Raw genomic sequence first — 20,056 nt, 5'->3', positions numbered from 1 at the left:
GGGATCTTCCTGAACCGGGGCACGAACCCGTGTCCCCTGCATCGGCAGGTGGACTCTCAACCACTGTGCCATCAGGGAAGCCCTCATCAGCATTTTTGATCTGCATTTAATCAATATTACCTTTTTATTCTCTCTGTCATGATACATTTATGACTATCACAACTACATGTATTGTAATTAGATGAATAAGTTTATAGTAGACAAAATTGTCTTTAAGTTCTATTTTGTCAATATTTAGGTTTCAAGCACAAAGAGGAATGTACTCTCTAAACTGATTTATTATTTTTAAATTTTGAAATATTTTAACTGAGAACAGACTGCTGGTTAATGAAAGTTTACAAGTAGTCTGGAATGCAACAGTAATGGCTACACAAAGGAACTAGTTGGTACAAAATGTAAATTGGGGGAAAATATACCAGTTTTTCCTGTTGAAGATGATTTCTTCTTAAGTATCAGAGGCATCTGAGCTAAAAACAAAGACACGTGGGCTTCCCTGGTGGCGCAGTGGTTGAGAGTCTGCCTGCCAATGCAGGGGACACGGGTTCGTGCCCCGGTCCGGGAGGGTCCCACATGCCACGGAGCGGCTGGGCCCGTGAGCCATAGCCACTGAGCCTGCACGTCCGGAGCCTGTGCTCCGCAATGGGAGAGGCCACAACGGTGAGAGGCCCGTGTACCGCAAAAAAAAAAAAAAAAAAAAAAGACACGTGAAGTCCACACCTAAAGAAATAAAGTGAAAAAAATGATTCAGAGCAGAATCTGCTGCAAAGAAGGTGTAAAAAGCCTATTATCTGGCTTAAATTATATTCCATACTGTAAGTCCATACTGTGATTTTGGCAGTCTTGAATTTGAAAATAAATCTGTTTTAGGGGCTATTTTAAATGACTGTGTGCATACTGAACCTACTAATGTCCAGAGTATGTTTGAAATAAAGTTTTAGAAAGCTTAATAATACTTCAAAATGTAATATGAAGATTTTATTTATGCATGCATATTTGGTATTTAATAAAATAAGGAAAAGCCTATGTAAAAGACTTGACATTTGCGGGCTTCCCAGGTGGCGCAGTGGTTGAGAGTCCGCCTGCCGATGCTGGGGACACGGGTTTGTGCCCTGGTCCGGGAAGATCCCACATGCCGCGGAGCAGCTGGGCCCGTGAGCCGTGGCCGCTGAGCCTGTGCCTCCGGAGCCTGTGCTCCACAACGGGAGAGACCACAACAGTGAGAGGCCAGCGTACCGCAAAAAAATAAAAAATAAAAAGACTTGACCTTTGCAAAGACACCAAGCATGGTTATAAAGAAAAAGATTGTGAGACTATTTTGAAACCAAAACAAGTATCTCACTCTTTGAAACATGAAGACTACCATTGAAGAAAATTCTGTGTAAATCATTTCAAATGAAGCACAGAAGGAAAAAAATTATAAATAATAATTTGTGAGTTATTGTTTGAGTTTTCCAAACGCAACAAGAACACCAAAACATACTGTCGGAATGAATGAGAAGAGGGAGAAAGGGATAAAAAGAGCACAGAAGTAAATGGTCCTTCCTTAGTCAGCTCACCAAGTCTTTTGCACATCAGTGAGGAGCCTGTCACAATATCACTCAAATTCGCAAGGAGTCAGTTACTGAAGACGTAAAGCAGATGTATCATGACTGAGACACATCCTGAAGAGCTCATGCTTCCAAAGATCTGGGATGTTCTCAGAGCAGCTTTTATTGGCTTCATTTTGCTTTTCTTTCCAGTCCTATTAAAGGTATTGGTATTTAGGTGAGAGGATTCCTGGACTGGCTTATTATGATTTCAAAAGAGTTGACATGTAGGTTGTTGGCATTTCTGTCTACACTGGTTTGCACATTCTACTCCCAGTTTAAAAATGAAAAAGAGAAAGAAAGAGACAGAGACAGAGAGAGAAACAGACTTAAAATTCAATCACCAAGTGATTGAAAGCAAACTTGAAAGCAAAATAAAGCCCATTCTCTTAAATACCTACTATGTGCATAAACCATCTATTAATTGATTCGTTGATTGCTTGAAACTGATACTCTATGTGTGAATTGTGGTGGTGACCATAATGCATCACCCAGATGCCCCTTCAATGAGGGACCTACTGCCCCAGCTGCTGGGGGTTCTGTCAGCAGATGCTTATTGCTGTCAGTCTCTTCAGGGACTGTCTTAGCTGCAGTGACCCCACCCAAGGTCACCTTTTCCCAGGACAACTGACATCTAATAATTTATTGATATGGGAGTATACGGGATTGGCCATCCTGGCTAAATGGGGAACAACTTTGAAGGGCCATTCTAGCTCCAGAGCTCCATCAGGGTCAACCATGACTGTCCCTGGGCTGCATCACAGCTTGACTTCTCCCTTCCATGGGTGTTGATCCCAAGGCACTCCTCAGTAAATACACCACACACCAAACTCAGTCTCAGAGTCTCCCTCCAGAAAGACCAAACATGTGATCATGTTAGATTCACATTTAAGTGCCCTTTATCTTACTAAACCAAATAATGTGAAAAATGTAAGTAAAGAACAGCCCATCTTTCCCTATAAAAATTGTCCAATATTCTTAAACTCATTGGCCACTCCAAGCTCCCAATGCCTCTGCTTTGTGTTTCTGTTTGGATAATATAACGGAGAAAGTCATTATTGTGACTGATTTAGTTAAAGTGGGAGAGAAAATGGTGATCACTACCATTATAATAAAAGTTGTAAGTAATTTAATATAATACAGAAAGGGATGAATCACCCTGATATATATGGAAACCTACACTGGGGAGTTTCTGTATATACGGCCTCACTCAAGTTGAGCTATGCTGACCAAAAAATAAAGGAATTAATGAACCTAAATCCAATCTCCGAATTTGAGCTAATTAGGTGACAAGTACAAATCTGCATACACAAGAAAGAGGGAGAGAGGAAGGAAGGAAGAAAGGAAGGGAGGGAGGGAGGGATGGGAGGAGAGGGGAGAGGAAGAGAGAGGGAGAGGAGGGGAGGAGGGAAGAAAACAAAGAAAAATAGAAGGGAGAAAAAGAAAACTAAAAATTCTGATAAACTCAAATTTTCAAAAAAGTCATAAATTCAAATGCATATAGAATCAGAGAGTTGCTGTAAATGTATGACATGCAGGGGAATGTGAGGTGTAATAGGGAATGGCAGGGACTGTGACAAAATAGAGACTGAAGGCCCCATCCAAAGGGAGCATCCACCTCTTAGCTCCAGTCTACTATTTCCTTGGAGAAAAATGAAGTTGGCAATGCCAAGCCTTCTAATTTTTTTCTGAGAAACTAGAAATTCAAAATTTTTATGAAGATTTTTGATTTACAAAATGTTCTGCAAATCCAAACCAAACACCTTTGCAGGCCAGATATTATTGCTCAGAAGCTGCCAGTTTGCAACTCCTTTTAGAAGACCAATTATAGGGACTTCCCTGGTGGTCCAGTGGTAAGCAATGCAGGGACGTGAGTATGATCCCTGGTCGGGGAACTAAGATTCCACATGCCGCAGGGCAACTAAGTCCGCGCCCCACAACTACTGAGCTCGCATGCCTCAGTGAGAGAGCCCACACGCTGCAATGAAAGATCCCTCATGCCTCAACGAAGATCCAACATGCCACAACTAAGACCTGACACGGCCAAAAAAAAAAAACAAAAAAAAAGATCAATTATAATATAGTGGTGACCTTTTTGTCACATGTCTTAGGGTACGTCCAAATAAATTTTTGTGGATATCATTATATTTTAAATCACAATAATCTCACTGTTTAACGGAAACATTATGAAAAATAAATGACAATAATTAATCTTAAAGATTTACCTATTTTATAAGCATTTTTTAAAGGAAAAAGTCATGTTATAGTGGGATTACTTGGATAGACTAATCTGAAAAGAAGAAATTAAATTACATGTGACGGAAGTATAATATAAAATCTGCACAGTGTGTGTGTGCGCGCATGTGTATGGGGGGGTGGGGGCAGGGTAAGGGAATATTTAACAAACCAAAGTTTACCTTCTGCAGAGCATTTCCCGCATTCTCTCATTCTAGGTTTAACATCATCTCCAAAAATTCACTAACAACAACTCACCAATCTTGAACTAAAGCCGGATTATCTAATGACTCGAAGCAGCATAATATATTTCTTAAATTGAGATATAATTCACATATCATGAAATTCACCCTTTTAGAGTATAGAAGTCAGTGGTTTTCTGTATTTACAAAGTTGTGCAACCATCACCACTATCCAGTTCCGGAATATTTCATCACTCCCCCCAAAATTCATGCTTATTAGCAGCCACTCCCCATGTCCTCTGCTCCCAGCCCCTGTAAACAATCTACTTTCTGTCTCTATAGATTTGCCTATTCTGGACATTTCATGTAAATGAATTCATACAATATTTGTCCTTCTGTGTCTGGCTTCTTTCACTTAGCACAGTTTTCCAGGGTTCATACATGTTGTAGCATTAATCAATACTTCACTCTTATTTATGACAGAATAATATTCCATTTTACAGACATACCACATTTTATTTATCCACTCATCAGCGGACAGATATTTGGATTGTTCCCACATTTTGGCTATTATCAATAACTTGCTATGAACATTTGTATAACTGCTTTTCTATGTACCTAAATTTTCATCTCTTGGTGTAGATTTTTTTAGGTCATATGGTAACCCTAAATTCAAATTTTTGAGAAACTGCCAGACTATTTTCCAAACTGACTGTACCATTTTACAATCTCACCAGCAGCATACGAGGGTTCTAATTTATTCACATCCTTACCAACACTTGTTATTGTTTTTATTAATTATTATTATTACAGTCATGCTAATGGGTAGTGAGTAGAACCTCACGGTGGTTTTGATTTGCACTCCTCTAATGACTAATTATGTTGAACATCTTTTCTTGTGCTTAATGGCTATTTGTACATCTTTGGAGAAATGTTTATTCAAACCCTTTGCCAATATTTTAACGGGCTTGTCTTTTTATTGTTGAGTAATGTATTGTTTTAAATGAGAAAAACTGACCTTTTATTATCCTGTGAAGGGTCACACACGTGGACGGCCCTCTTGGTTACTTCTCTTGAGAGCAAGAAGATGCCCACTGCCCCATGATTCGCTATTACAGAATCCTTTTGAACTCCATCAAGCCTGGTACATCGTGTGAGAGAGCTGGTGCGAGAAGTCAGTCATGCGGGATGTGGTAGATCCATTTCCAGAATGAGTCCAGAGGCTTTTAGGGTGGAGACTCCAAACCTGGTTTTGAAGGTAGAGGGAATTTTTAAGAATTTGATGTTTACACCTCAATTTCCCTGATCTTGGGATCATGACTATTCATTTTACCTAATTCTCCTTGCATAATTCAACTTTCCTAACTAATGAGATTTGCTGTCAACCATTCTGTTTTCCTCTGATTTAAGAATAGCATTTAAGTGAACAAGGGAAGGTATTCATGAGTCCTACATCCTGCAAAGGAGGTGCTGCTAATTATATTCCACTATCTTTTAGTTATAATCTGTTCTAGGAAAAGTGCTACCATAGCCAAAGTACCAATCATCACAATTTCATCAAGTATGACACACAGATTACAATGGTTCCTCTTTGTTAAGAATGCTGTACATTTTCTATAGCCTTTCACACTTCACTGGTAAATATCTCAGGTGTACAGATAAAGGGAATAGAAAGCAAGATGAAACAGTGCTAGATTGCCAAGGCTGATTTGTGCTTAGTGAGAGCAGAACTCCCCTGAAGTATTAAGATATGCCCACAGCTTTGGGATGAACTTATCTAAAGGTCACTTTAATTTGCCTTTTATTTTCAGTGACTAAGTGGGGCACTAGTTGCTTTCTGTTAGCCCCTTAAATTCACCTTCCTTGCTGAAATTGATTTTAGGCATCCATTTGCTGCTGACACTTATGCGTTCAATGGATACAATCTAGGCCACATGTTCCCAGAAAATGAGCCTGAGTATGTCTAACACCCAAAGATTTCAGGAAGAAAGTGATGAACCTCCAAGTTGGTGAACTCAGAGATCTCACCACTTATTTAACAGACTCCAGGACAGTAATGATTTTCTAAAGGTTTGGTTGAACATTCTGAACCTTCCAAAAATATCAATAATAGACAGTGTATCAGGATGTTTCACAGCTTTACCAAAATTCCCATATATTAGTATTCCAGTGAACCTAGTGAAACATTTCCGGATATTTCTACTTATGCACAGAGGAACCCAGCTCATGGAGGTGACCCCAGTGCAAGCAAAACCAAAGCTCTCTGTCAAACCTGGTGAGTGCTTCTCCAGTGAGCACCAACTACCTTGGGAATCATCGAAATCTGCGTTTAGGGCTTCCCTGGTGGCGCAGTGGTTAAGAGTCCGCCTGCCGATGCAGGGGACACGGGTTCGTGCCCCTGTCCAGGAAGGTCCCACATGCCGCGGAGCGGCTGGGCCCGTGAGCCATGGACGCTGAGCCTGCGCATCCAGAGCCTGTGCTCTGCAACGAGAGAGGCCGCAACAGTGAGAGGCCCGCATACCGAAAAAAAAAAAAAAATCTGCGTTTAAACAGGGACCATTGCTATGATTTTCCAAGCAGTAGTTTGGGCATATAACAAACACAGAAGTTCAAGAAAGGGTCATGCTTGGCTGTTTGTGGTTTCAAGATCAGTAGAGTACTAGCACTCTTCACTGGTGACGTAGAAGGTAACACACTTCAATCTCTCTGCTTTGGACTGTCTAGCACATTTCCATGAGATGGGGCCTGATCTCACAGGTGGTTAGGTATAGGACTAAGCAATTAGCATGAACCAATTCTGCTCTAATTCCTTCAGGATGCACCAAATTTCCCCCTTTTTACTGTTTTTGAATGGGGGAGGATAGTTATTAAGAATTAGCCTTTGCCTACTTTGGGGTACCTCACTGGTATATGACACAAATTAGCACATGCCCACTGTTTTAAAAGTAAACTTACTCAGCTCCTCTGAATGGTATTTTTCACACCTAAATTTTGTATAACAACACAGACCTTGAAATATAACTCAGTGTACAGCAGTGGTCCCAACATTGTGGGCTCTTCACACAATCCCAGTTGTTTATATTTGTGCTCCATTCATAGACAACTTTTCTCAGACTTGCACGTTTCTCTTGCTATGGAGCCAGGTCTTCCATTTCACTGGTGCTCTGCTCAATCTGTATATTCTGTTTTTGAAGGCAAACATGCCTCCAAACTCTGGAGACTTGGAATCTACTACCTGCTGGGATCCATGGTATTACTTTCTGATGTTACTATTTAGCAGTGGTTCTTGATAAACCATACTCAGAGGGTCCTAGTCTTGAAGGGATTGAGCATATATATGAGATTGGACATCCCAAACACGTCTCCCTGAGGTTATCTATTATTCCCATATACCCATATGCCATGGATGACACAAAGGACATTAATATTGGTTACCACATCCTAAGTTGAATACAGCAATATTCCAGAAATAAGCAAAGCTTCAAGGTAGTGTCCTCAGTGTGCTGTCGCTGGAACCTCAGATACAATGACTTACAGGGTCACTGCTTTAGTGTCTATCATAATAAAATGAGGACTTCTGGTGAATCCTACAGTTTTGATTCCACCTCCTTCTTCTGTAGGGGAGTATTAAGTGTTTCAGTTTGTTCTCTAAACTTTACTTGGGACATTCATATGCTATTGCTCATGGTGTATCAAAATGTATGGTTTGCATCAGAAAAAGAATACGAGCATTTGGGCTGTTTCAGACTAGGCTTAAAGCTTTGTAAGGGATGATTCTCTTGCACTTGCCTTGTGCACATTCAAAGGTGGCGTGTCACAGGGGAGACCAGAGAAGACAGCCCAGTTTGAGTTGTTATTTTAATACAAAACCTTCTCTTGGCTCTTTTTCCTCTTTAAATAACTTCTTATTTCTAATTTTAAAAATACTATATACATATCAAATATTAGAAAATCTAAAAGAGAAAAAAATGAAATAATACTCAGAATTTCACATGCCAAGGGAACTACTTTAAACACTTTAAAGTATGTTCTTCTGGACACTTTCCTAACATATTTAACGGCTGGATAGAATTCTATTTTATGCATACCAGAATTAAGTATATTGGTTACAAAGGGAGGCAGGCTCTCTGGAATCAAATCTTGATCCTACCCTTTACCTAAATCTTTGGCCAGATACTTCACTTATCTATGTGGCAGTTTCCTCATCCAAAAAGTAAGGGTTATAATAGTTCTTACCACTATTGTTAGAACTGTAGGATTGCTGCATGTATTAAATGCATTAATATATGTAAAGTATTTAGAATATTGCTGACACATAATAAATATAACTCTCATTATCTCTGTTATTACTATTATTGTTTTACATTCAAATTTATAGTTTTCCTCTCTTATAAACATTACTAAAATAAACTTCCTAGAAGTTAAATCTTGAGCACATCATTTTTAGGGGGAGGGGACATGGGAGTTCCAGTGGGAAATAAACATAATTGACATTGGTTCAAAGATAATTTAATCCAAAATTTGCAATTTCAAAAGCCTATAGGGACCAGGCGAGTACATAAATGTTTGAATCAGACTTAAGACAATAAGGAATTGTGGGGCCAGTTTCTGAACTGGCCATCTTAAAGGAATTAAGATTAAGAAATTTAATACAACCCACTGCCCCAGAAAACCAAACCAAACCAAAACATGCAGCCTGTGGGCTTCAAGTGTTCCTCAGGCCACCGATAGGCAATTTCTGATCTGTTCTACAGCCTCGTTTTTTAAAATTTCATTGAGATATAACTGCCATGTTGTACTGGTTTTATGTGTATGACACCTAAATGATCTATGTATGTTATAAAATGATCACCACAATAAGTTTAGTTAACATCCATCACCACATATAGTTACAATTTTTTTCCCTGTGATGAGAAATTTTAAGATCTAATTTCTTAGCAACTTTTAAATGGACAATACGGTTGAGTGCATCCTTATATCCTTAGGATAGATTCCTAGGAGTTGAACTGCTGGTTCTACAGCATATTTTTAATGCTTTAGATACATATTACCAACATTCTTTCCCTAAAGTTGGTACCTCTTGATGTTTTCAAGACTGGTAATCTGAGTGTCCATTATTTTATTTATTTATTTATTTTTTTCAGTACGTGGGCCTCTCACTGTTGTGGCCTCTCCTGTTGCGGAGCACAGGCTCTGGACGCACAGGCTCAGTGGCCATGGCTCATGGGCCCAGCCGTTCCGCGGCATGTGGGATCTTCCCGGACCGGGGCACGAACCCGTGTCCCCTGTATCGGCAGGCGGACTCTCAACCACTGCGCCACCAGGGAAGCCCCATTATGACTTTTAAATTTATAATTTCAAAATTTTTGACAGAGACCAAAAAGAAACATATCTTATTGTAAATTTAATATATTTTTTATTACTGTTTAGCACTGTACTCTTGGCACTTAGAATGTCTGACACAATGTAGATGATTGATAAGGCACAAAAATGTATGTTTGAGCTTATTGAATATATGCATGTATATATATTCTCATGTTTACATACACCCCCCCCACACACACACATATACAGAGTACATGAATTGTCAATTTTCATGACTCTTTTTAGCAGTGGACCTGCCAGAACTTTAGAGCACCAGCTGAGCAGCTCTAGCTTCAGCAGAGGAAACAACTTACTCAGAATTATTCATAAATAGCTGCCATTAACCTACTTACTGTTTTTATGAATGTAGCTTTGTATAAATGTTGTGTCTTGCCCTGTGGTTCATAACAACATCTGTGTCCATTACCACTGGAGTTCCACACTGAAAAATATGTTACCTTGCCTATATCTAAGTCCCACACAGCACTTACTTCTTGTATAATCTTAGGCAAGTAAAGTACTTCCTTGGAATTTCCGTTTTCCTATCTGTAAATGAGGAAAACAACATTTGACCCACCTAGGTCACAGGGTTGCTGTGAAATGAAGGAGTCTTGGGAAAGTGTGAACTGCTTTAGAAATGTAGAAGAGCATCCCTAGGGTCACTAATTATCTTTGCATATTGCTTCATTTAAGGGCAGCGACAAAGTCAGATACCTTCTCTTCCAAATTGCCTATCGCTGGCCAGGCATCAAGTGTTAAAAAAAATAATAACATTGAATTGGGGACTTCCCTGATGGTCCAGTGGGTAAGACTTTGTGCTCCCAATGCAGGGAGCCCAGGTTCGATCCCTGGTCAGGGAACTAGATCCCACATGCTGCAGCTGGGAGTTCACATGCCGCAACTTAAAATCCCGCGGGCCGCAACAAAGGTCCCATGTGCCGCAACTAAGACCCAGTGCAGACAAAAAATAATAAATAAATAAATATTAAGAAAAAAAGAAGAAAAAATATTAACATTGTACTGAGTTAAATGATTCTAAAGGTTTGGCATTTTATATAAAAACTCCAGGACTTTGACCTCAGCTATTTCTAAGACTTAATTTTTGTTACAGTCTAATCAATAAACTTGTAGCCAGATATTCACATTTCAGTCTTTTTTTTAACCTATATGCATTTGACCATTTCCGTGTTCCTAAGATTTCAAAAATGAAATACAGAGGAACTAAGCAGTATAATTTTGGGGATGGAGGAATGGGAAATTACAGGGGAAATAATATATTGTCCAAGTTTCTACTATTAACTTTAAAAAAAATCATGCTGTAGCTTGTCATATCACCATAGAATGTTGGGAATTAATTTCATTTTCCTCTTATATATATATTTTTAAATATTCCTCTCTAAGAAATACTCAAATCTGGGGCCATGAAAGAATAAGATAGAAAATCTGAGCCAATTCCAAACTGATCTAGTTTGCCCATTCCTTATGAAATTATATTTTGACCTTTTAGTTATTGAATTTTAGTCCTTTTAGCTATTGAATTTTAGCCAGCTCCACAGTGAATTACAATTAAAGTTAACAAGGAGTCTTAAAACTACAAAACCTGGTAGTTTTGAGAGGTACACTCCAAGTAAATAGGTTTCCAGGGACCCCAAACTCCCTGGTGTAGAAACATTTTCCATCATGTCTTTGTTCTGTGGCAGGTCTTAGGTAGAAAACAGGGTTTTGCTCATGAAAAAAAGAACAAGCAAGATTTTTCATGAAGTAAGTAGCTCTGTTGTATTCGCACATAGGCTCCTTATTCAGGCAAACAAGACACATCAGCTTATCATTTGTTCTCCACCTGAACGGAATGTCCTACTATCACTGAGCTGGACAGTAGGGGCAATACTACTGACAGCTGTCATGCAGCTGCATACTACAATGGCAACCTCAGAACATGGGATTACGGAAAATCTTCTTCCCCTTGCCTCCTCTTCCCCACTCAATTTTCCTATTGCTAGCCTCTTCTTGAAAACCTATCTAAAAGAGAGGAAAAAATTAGCAATACACTGTGTTCTAAGATTATATTTCCTTCAGTTTGGCTGACATCCTAATACCTCAAGTCATGGGCTGTTCAGAATGGATCAACTACAAAAGGTCAGTTCTGGCCAATATTGAAATGAGACTCATCCAACAACAATAGAAATGTGGCCTGGGGAATTGAGTATTCTTGAGATCTAGTCCATATAGCAGTGTCTGGGGGCACTGTATTATGGAAGGTACTGTCTTTCCAATGGGAGTAAAGAGCAAAGTCATGGTCACTGGAGGGCTTTAAAAATTACAAACATTTTTTTCTCAAATAGGGATAAGCCCTAGATATTTAGAAATGATACAATTTCCCTTTTTGTACCAGATAAGATTCTTAATCAATCTTTCCTGAATAGCAAACTAGGTTTTTTTGTTTGCTATTGTTCTGGCGGCAGGAGCAGGGCTGGGGGTGGGAGGAGTCCGCTTTCCAAAAGCATAACGCCAAAACTTTGTGGTTTCATTAGGAATGACTTATAATAAGACAACCCAAAAAAAGTAGAAAAAAATTATCAACATATTTGCAGAAGAAAAATGCTGTTTTTCTGTGATTTTTTCAGTTTTTGAGTACCAGGAATTCTTCAAACCTTCCAATAAAATTGAGGTTCTCCCATACCAGGTCTAGTTTATGACCCTGCCCAGATCTGCTTGGTTCACCCTGCCCTCTGGGCATCAACTCTTCTCTCAATGAAGCACCTCAGCTGTTGCTGCCTTGGTTTCATGTACCAATGCTATGTCTCAGGATCCCCTGGGGTGAGAACTGGGTGTCAGCACCACCTTCAGTCAACCTGCTGTGTCAGTACCCATAGCAGATATAGTCCAGCAGACCGAACCCATGAGAGGCTCTGGCTTCTACAACTTCCACACTCGGATGACAAGCGGGAGATCTGCCCACAGAGACCAGATAAATTAACCTGGAAAGAAAGAGCTTTGACCAGTGAGAGTCAAAAAAAAGGAAGGAACCAGTGGATGAACTCCTTTGCCTTCATGTTTCTGAAAGACTGTACGTGCTGGCAAAGTGTGCAGAAGAAGATGCCCTGTATGCCTGAGTAGCCAGCTGTGTGTGTGTGTGTGTGTGTGTGTGTGTGTGTGTGTGTGTGTGTGTGTGTGTTTTAAGCTGTGGCCAGCTCAGAAATTTACAATCTAGTATTCGCTTTTCTTTCTTCCCTGCTTCACTTCTTTTTTTCCCTTACTCTTGTTGTTCTGAGGTTTCACCTCTCAGTAAAGCTAAAGAACTTAATCTCTGTCTCCAGTTCTATTTTCTAGGAAACCCAGGCTAAGATATCCTCCATATGACAGTATTTTCGACTTCTGCATTATAAGAAAACACATATTGCTAAAATATATTAGATTCAATTATGTGTTTAAGTGAATTCGTGCTTTATATAAGCTAATAGTTAAAAATGAATAAGGTTGAATCCTGAAATTGCTAATATTTGCAGGTTCTCAACCTCAGCCTAAACAAACGGCAGTTTCTTATGGTTCAACCTAATAATATTTATACTGGAAGTAAAGGACTATGGTCGTTAAGACCTCGGGAGTCATACTGACAGTTCTACCACTTACTACCTGATTGATACTGAACAAGTTACTAAATCATTCTAAATCCCAGATATCTCATTCATAACATGGGGATAATATCTAGGCTTGTTGTGAGAATTAAATTATATAATCCATGTAACTATTTAATAAGTATTAGTTATTTTAATACAAATTAATATATTTATCACATCTATGGATAATGTCTGGTGTATATATGAACTTAAGGATCATTTTCTCTAAATCTCTCTGCAACCCCACACCTTCAGACCAGGCATCCTTGGTCCTCAGGTCAGAAACCACTGACAAAAATACATATTTACATGTCACAGAGAAAAATAAGAAAAAAGAATATTTGTTAATAATTACTATTATACTTCCATTTCTGAATCATTAATTTCAGTTCTATTGCTTGATCTGTTTTTATATATGAAGATTCAGGATCTCCACTAATTCTCTTAGGTTATTATGTTACTGGATTTTTGTAAGTCACTTTCAACAATATTTAGAGGACAAAAATTATTTGACTTAAAAATGTTGAATTAGTCCTTTCTCAAATTTTTCAGGGTTACTTTCCTTCACATTTAGGCCAAATTTATTTCTACTTCTCATGTTATCACTTGACTAAAAGCAAAATTGACCAGAGGTAGTAGAGTAATACCCATCTACATAGCATATTAAAGAGGTTCTAACTAAGGATCCTATCTGCTCCCAAGTACCTCCTACACTGTCCTACCTAACACTCGCCCTCCTTAAATTAGGTTTCCAATAACAATCATATAATATTTATATAGTTCAATATGGTTTACAAAGTCTTCCAAATATTATAGCTTAATACTCATAGCACATCTTAGGTGGCTTAGTCAATCCTCTTAGAAGCAAATAACAGAAATCAATGTCAAACTTTAAGAAAAAAAGACATTTTATCATCATCATCATCAACATTTCATAAAATCCAAGGGGCAACCAGCCTCAGGATAAGGCTAGAACAAGGACCTGGAAGGCCAGGAGGAATGAAGGGCAGTACTTGTCATCACTTACTCTGCTTCTCTCGTACATCTTTTTCATTGTGTCCAACCTGACCATCAAGACTCCCAGTTTACTTATCCTCTGATCAAGAGACCAGTCCAGCTGAACTACAATTACTTGGTCTTACTTCCAAGTTCCCAGGAGAGCGTAGCTCTGATCAGCCCAGTTTGAAAAGATACCCCTTCCTGGTCCAACCGTCTTTGGCCAGCAGGATGGGGCCTTGTACTGCAAACATGGCTGCCAAGGCCCACCTGTGGGCAAGGAGCGATTTCAGAGCAATTGGATTGTAATAAGTTAAGCAGATCATCCCAAAATGTGTCCACTACATTTGAGGCAAGTGTAAGTGTTCCTGGCTTTTTAAATTTTTTATTTTACTGTGGTAAGAACACTTATCATGAGATCTATCCTCTTAACAGATTTTTAAGTGTGTGATACAGTATTATTATCTATAGGCACTATGCTTTACAGCAGACCTCTAGAACTTATTCATTTTGCATAACTGAAACTTTGTCCCTGCTATTAGCAACCTTCCATTTCCCCCTCCACCAGGCCCTGGCAACCACCACTCTACTCGGCTTCTATGAGTTTGACTATTTTAGGTACCTCTTATAAGTGTAACCATGTTGTATTTGTCCTTCTGTGACTGGTATATTTCACCTAACATAATGTTCTCAAGGCTCAGCCATGTTTCGCATATTACAGAATTTTCTTCTTTCTGTTTCTATTTTATAGATGAAAAAACTGAAGTTCTGGAAGGTTGCCTCCTTAAAGTAGAAAAATCAGCATTTGACCCAAACATTTTGGCTATAAATTCTACATTTTTTTCAGTTCAACCACATTACCAGTCTGAAAGCTGATGTAAAGAAGGTCATCGTTAAAATTCTGCAAATTTTAACTGGAAAGGGTAATGCAATAAAATATTAATGTTGATTAAGGTAAAGTAGTCAGCTTAAGTTCTTTAAAAGAGCCTAGGGCTGGCCTTTGAGGAAGCACATTCAGTTCTCTACGTTTGGAAGCTAGAACATAGCAGAAATATCCAGTGAAACTTGGTGAAGGGGAGATAAAAAGAGAGGAAGCCTGTCGTAAAAAAAAAAAAAAGAAGTAAAACAAAACATCATATATTTACATTTAGTGGATCCTAGTCCAAGGAAATACTAGTATCTATGGGATTCTTCCAAACATAAAATCCCATGTTTAGGTGATGAAGAGAGGCTACTTTATTAAAGTCTCTAAGGCACGACACCTGATTTCCATTAAGCGCATTGCCTGATTCCTTTGAGTTTACAATGATCATTTATAAGCTCTGTGCAAAGTCAAGTCCACTGTGGACCAATGCTTATTTTCATAGTTGACATAGACCATAGCTACCTGATTTCAAACATTGGGATTTAAGGGTTCTCTACAAAAATATCCAGGCATGTTAATGTATAATGGCAAATATCTGGGTATTTGGATATATTAGCTGATTATTTTAAATTTCTGGTTTTCAAATTTTAGAAAGTCATTAATATAGTCTCTAAGGAAGTACCCTAATTCATTCTTCAAAACTGTTTGAAACACATGAGCAACAGCCTCAGATTTGGTAAACAGGATTTTGGCTGTCAGTGCTTTGCATGCTAAGACAGTACTGGACTAAACTGCACCTCAGGTTTGTATACTTATGGAGAACATACCCATTACTATCTAAAAACTAACTGGTCTTTTAAAATCAGTGTGCTATGTAAATCCATATCACTCTTCTAAAGATACAAATACATGCATACAACATGTATGCATACATACATACACATACACACATGAGTTGGCCAAACTTCACAGGATGCTAGAACAAGACATGAGTCCTACATTCTTTTTTTTTTTTTTGTGGTACGCGGGCCTCTCACTGTTGCGGCCTTTCCCGTTGCGGAGCACAGGCTCGGGACGCACAGGCTCAGCGGCCACGGCTCACAGGCCCAGCCGCTCCGCGGCACGCGGGATCCTCCCGGACCGGGGGCACGAACCCGTGTCCCCTGCATCGGCAGGCAGACTCTCAACCACTATGCTACCAGGGAAGCCCGAGTCCTACATTCTTACTAGATCTCATCTTAATAATGAAGTTGGACTGCCCTCAAAACAATGAGGAATATTGTTTTCCCTAATATCTCATATTAGGGATAAAATGTTGAGTGAGCCTTCTGCCCTCATTTAGGAAGCCTGGATGGTGATTTCTCCACAAGAGAGAGTGAATGAAAGACATTCCAAGCTGAGGATTGAAATATTGCAGGGGTACAGATTATGAGAGCAAACTGCCTTTCAGAGGCTTGTACCCTAAGACTGGTTAAAAGAATGCAACTGAGCAAAAATAAATGCTTTGACAGCAAGATGCTTCTTGGCACTATTGAACATGTCTGAATTCAGCACATAAGGATTAGTGACGAAATTTAAAAGGGCAGTATTATTTTGAGAATCAAAAAATTTCTCCTTTTTTAGATAAAAAAGACTTGGTTTTAAAAATTGAGTCACAAATGTGTGATACATTATGGCATACTTACTGTTGTTTAATTTATAAATTGAACAGTTAATAATCTTATGCTTGCCTGCCCCTCATACAGTTGTTTTTATAATCAAGTCTACCTTTAATAAAATATAACAAGGTGAGTGGATGCCTAAGGTTATACAGCTGATTCTACTAGCAATACTATGTAGAGTCTTTGCTTTTAGAATTTTCTCCTAATTATATAAATAGATAGGATTGCACACAAAGACAACACAATGTTAGTTATGAGTAAAAAACCACAATATAAAAGAATGTTTTTCATTTAAATTGTTTTCCTTTTAAGACAGCTTGACTTACTCAAAAGCAATGGAAGACCCTTGACTTCATTTCTATTTCAAAGCACAATCCCCACTTAACATCTGTTTTTCTGGGCAGTTGAAACTGTCTTTCTGACTGCATGACTTCAGATGAATGTTTTAAAAACTATCCAGTAATGTGCAATTTCATTTGAGACAGGTACTATCATGTCAGTTTGAAGCAACTGTGAATAGTCCTTCCTAAATATTTCTAATGCCATTTGATAGGTGTCATTGAATTTTATGAAAACTACTGAGCCACTTCCTTTTTTGACCATGTTTGGAATTACTGTACAGATCTCTTTCCTGGCCTTTGGCAGAGACTTGTGATATAAATAAGTTCATATGGCTGGCTGCAAAGGAAGAAGGTGTGTATTGCTAGACCCAGTACATCAAAGGGGTGTGCATGGTTCCAACAAAAATTAAGAACAGGAGTGCCTTAGAGAGATACCTCTGAGAGATTTCCGCAGATCATGGCCTGCCTTGAAGAGTGCTTTCTCTCCTGGTTAATACACTCCTTCCTGTCTCCACCTCCACCCCCATTCTAAAAATGTAGTGAAACTAATGTTAACTATGAAAATAGTTATGAGAAAGTTTCGAATAACCAGGAAAGGAGATCTGAGTAAAGGGGAGGATGGCACATCCATATCACAAACACAATTCTAACAAACTTTATTTACATAGAAGCCTCCATATGTCACCACTGTGTAAATTCTCCCATATGGACAACTTTATGCCTTAAAATCTTGCCTTTGACAGTTTCCTTCACTATGAGATACAACAGATTTTCAGTACCTTTCAATCAATATCTTGCAGAATTGACATGGTGTATGGTCTGATTCAGGTCTGTGCAAAATTGAAGTCTGATGTTCATAGAAGCAGTTATTTAATTCTCAAAATACTATTATTACAGAAATACTTAACATATAAGATGAAAACTTCCTAATCCTTCCACCCAAAAGAGAACCAATCTCAACATTCACTGCATATCACTATTTCTCACCCAAAATATGTTACACTAACATATATTATAGTCTCTACAAAATTATTCTTTGACTACAATTTTTATGAAAAAGCCAGATCACAAGACTATTTTCACCCTTCCCCATTCAATTTTCAAACAGGGAGAGAACTTCCACATTCTTTCTCTTGTGCTTTTTTCCCTTCTTGATCTGATTCCTTTGTTTGATGGAGCAGAGTCTTTGGTGATAGAGTTCATAGAAATCTCTTAACATTCTCCAAAAATGCCACTCAATTTTAAACTATAGCATTCATAACTGGCATTTCATTTTTCATTTGGGAAATTTTAATGAATATGTTCTAACAAAAGTTTGCTATAAAGAAAATTGTTAGTGAGAGGCCCACGTACCACAAAAAAAAAAAATTAAACATGCATAGCAAAAGATTAGCATTTTTTGAAACCTTTAAAATTATATTAAAAAGAAAAAGATTGATTTTGTAATTAACAAAATTGAATAATAATATCACATCATGAAAAAATTATATATTGACTAGTTTGCTTCTATTGAGATTTTTTTAAGTAAGAAATGCTACTACAGTTCTCTACCTAATAATGCTTCCAAAAGCATGTCATAGGTAGATATTTACTAAGTGTGCCCTTTGGAATTTATCACCAACAAAGTAGAAAGTGAGCTGGACTAAAGGACAGGCTCTCTGGTTCTGCTACCAGCTATTTACACTTATGTGAGAAAATAAGTTAACTTCCAAGACCTTAATTTCCTCACCTGTAAAATTAGAAGCATAGATGCAATTTTTTTAAAGGTCACTTAAGTCAGTCTGTTTTGGATTTTGGTGAGAGCTACTTGAGTAGGCTAGTTGTTACAAGGAAATCTCCCAAATTCAGAGGCTTAACGCCAGAGAAGTTTATTTCATATTTATTACATGACCAGGTTCAATGGGCATGTTCCAGGTAGCTTTCTTCCATGTGTCAATTGGGGAAGAGAAGTTTCCTCCATCTTATGGCTTTACCATTCTCTAAGCCTTGGATTCCTCTGCAGCTGATCCACAAAGTATAAAGAAGAATCAAGGAAAGGACACCCACTTCTTAAACACATCTGCCTAGAAATGACACATTGTATTTTCACTCATTTGTTTTCCATTGGCCAGAATGATCCCACCTAGATCCAAGGAGACTGGGAAATGTAGTCCCTGGCTGGGCTGACACTGGAAGGGGGAACACAAGTTTGGGTGGAAAATCCAACAGATACCATCCTAAAAGGAGACAGTGGCTCTATATAAAGAAGTAAAGAGATCTTGGGAAAATTCAATAAATATCAATATAAGCAAATGGCCCCTATACTCAAGCAATGCCCCATGCTGCAACTGATGAAATGGTTCATTTCCCAAAAAATATGAAGTTCTTTAAATACACTGTAGGAAGTCATGGCTCGAGATAAAATCTGCCATACTATAGAATCCTAGAGAGATTCTGAGTTCCGCAGCACTTTATCCACAGAAAGTAATTCCACCATTCCTAGCGGTAAAGCATGTTGGGTCAGTCTATTTATATCTTAAGCCTGAATCAGTTTTAGCTCTCCCTCCTTCTAGCAATGACATCTTACAAACTTCCCTCCTGGAAGCTGGCTGTGTAATTTGTGAGTCCCAGTGCAAAATAAAAAACCAGCGCCCCCTGCTCAAAAATCAGGGGGGAAATGCTATTGAAGGTACTAAAATATAAAGCTTTGTCCTTTCTTCCAAATGATCTCTCTCAACTTGCTATGTTGTTTTTTATTTGCTATTTAATGTCATCCTAAGTAAAAAAAAAAAATTTTTTTTAATTACTGGCATGATACTACCATCCATTTATATTGTGCAGTGCCAGTATTACATGGAAATATTAGAGATTTAACTGGTATGGGGAATCACCAGAATTATCCAATTTGTATTCAGTGATGCCTCCCCAGTGGCCCTCTGAGCTGACCAGAAGAAACAAACACAAGTCAGACTCAGGAAGGCTGGAAGTAGGAAGAGTATGCCCAAAAGCACAGAGCTGGTCAAGGGAGTACTCCAGGCCACAAAGATACCTGCCAGGAGACAGCAGACCCCAGCCTAGTCCCGCCCCCAACCCCAGGCCCTGGGGATCCGGCCCTGCGACATGCAGCACAGCGTGCACTCCCTTGGGTCTCACGCTGCCAGGTTCTCCCTCCTACCAGCTATCCTGGAGGAAGTCAGGTCGGGCATTTCCCCTTCCCACTGGCCCAACTC

This window comes from Phocoena sinus, chromosome 3, assembly GCF_008692025.1.
Source record: "Phocoena sinus isolate mPhoSin1 chromosome 3, mPhoSin1.pri, whole genome shotgun sequence".
NCBI classification, from domain to species: domain Eukaryota; kingdom Metazoa; phylum Chordata; class Mammalia; order Artiodactyla; family Phocoenidae; genus Phocoena; species Phocoena sinus.
This window is presented reverse-complemented; position numbering follows the sequence as displayed.